This window comes from Octodon degus, unplaced genomic scaffold, assembly GCF_000260255.1.
Source record: "Octodon degus isolate 3935 unplaced genomic scaffold, OctDeg1.0 scaffold00021, whole genome shotgun sequence".
NCBI classification, from domain to species: Eukaryota; Metazoa; Chordata; class Mammalia; order Rodentia; family Octodontidae; genus Octodon; species Octodon degus.
This window is the reverse complement of record NW_004524597.1, coordinates 7,492,151-7,493,542: the sequence shown is the minus strand read 5'-3', so window position 1 is coordinate 7,493,542 and position 1,392 is coordinate 7,492,151. Positions and strand designations below refer to the sequence as shown.

The 1,392-nt window shown below is 47.8% G+C and overlaps 1 pseudogene; it reads left to right on the top strand.

The window, feature by feature from the left end:
- Nucleotides 1-349: 349 nt before the first annotated feature.
- Nucleotides 350-646, top strand: LOC101572352 (annotated as a pseudogene).
- Nucleotides 647-1,392: the final 746 nt, after the last annotated feature.

Sequence of the window (1,392 nt, the reverse complement as noted above, 5' to 3'; positions counted from 1 at the left end):
CTGCCTGTATGAGGGGTACAGCAATGGGTGAAGAAGAAACAGAAACAACTTTAGTAATGCATAATAGAGGAGCTGGATGGGCAGAGACAAAGGTACTCTAAGCCAGCCACTATTTATTGGTTATATACAATAATTGAAGGGATAACGGGGTGACTCAAAGCCTGAAGTGAGGCCAGTGAGATAGCTCAGCGGTCTAAAGTACCTGCTTAGGCAAGCTTAGGCAAGCGCACGGTTTGATCCCCAGCACCACATGCCATGCCAACCCTGCTCCCAGGGTGGCCTAGTTGGCCACAAAAAATAAACAAAATAGCTTCCACCACAGCAACCATTGAAGAACAGTAGCCTGGCTCTCCGCTATCCCATGGCCGTGGGCCTCCACAAGGGCCACAAGGTGACTAAGAATGTGAGCACACCGAGGCACAGCCGCCATCGTGGACGCCTCACTAAACACACCAAGTTCGTGCAGGACATGATCCAGGAGGTGTGCGGCTTTACCCCCGAGGAGCTCCGCACCATGGAGCTGCTCAAATGCACCCTCAGGTTCATCAAGAAAGGGGTAGGGATACATATCCGCGCCAAGATGAAGCATGAGGAGCTGAGCAAGGTGCTGGCTGCCATGAGGAAGGCAGCTGCCAAGAAGAAATGAGCCCTTCTGGAATAAAGCTTTGCAGAAAGTTCAAAAACAAACAAACAAATCTTTATACTGATGAGGATGGTGGGGAGAGATAGGCTAAAAAGGAGGAGCTCTATATTTATTATTACTGGGTTCTCAAGGAACCAGGGTCTTCAGCTGATGCAATCTTGCCCTGGGGCAAGATTAAGGCCTCTGGGGCCCTAGCCTCAATTTATCATTCGTCATCCCCAACAGAATTCCTTCCAAATTCACATGTTGAAGTCCTAAACCTCAGCAGCTCTTTGCAGACAAGGTCTTTAAAGAGATGATTAAATTAAACTGAAGTTGTTAGAGTGGCTCTAACTCAATACACATCTGTACAAGAGGAAATTGGAATATAGGTAAGTACAAAGGGAAGATAATGTGAAGACACAGGGAGCAGATGGCCATCTATAAGCCAGATTCAAATCTCTAGGACCCTGAATTATAAGAAAGGAAGTTTCTGTTTGTGAGGCCAACCAACTCAGGTCTGGGATACTTCGTTATAGCAGCTCTCACAAACTAAGACCAGATGGTAGGAATCCCAAGATGGCAGCCACCATGAGGAAGGCAGCTGCTAACTTTTGAAGGGCAACAAAAGATAGGCAAATTTGCATGGAATAAGAAGCAGAATCAGGGCTGGTGAGATGGCTCAGTGGTCTAAAGCACCTACTTAGAACAAGCCTAGCAAAGCACAGGGACTGCGGTTCAATCCCCCAGCACCACATGCCAGCCAGCCC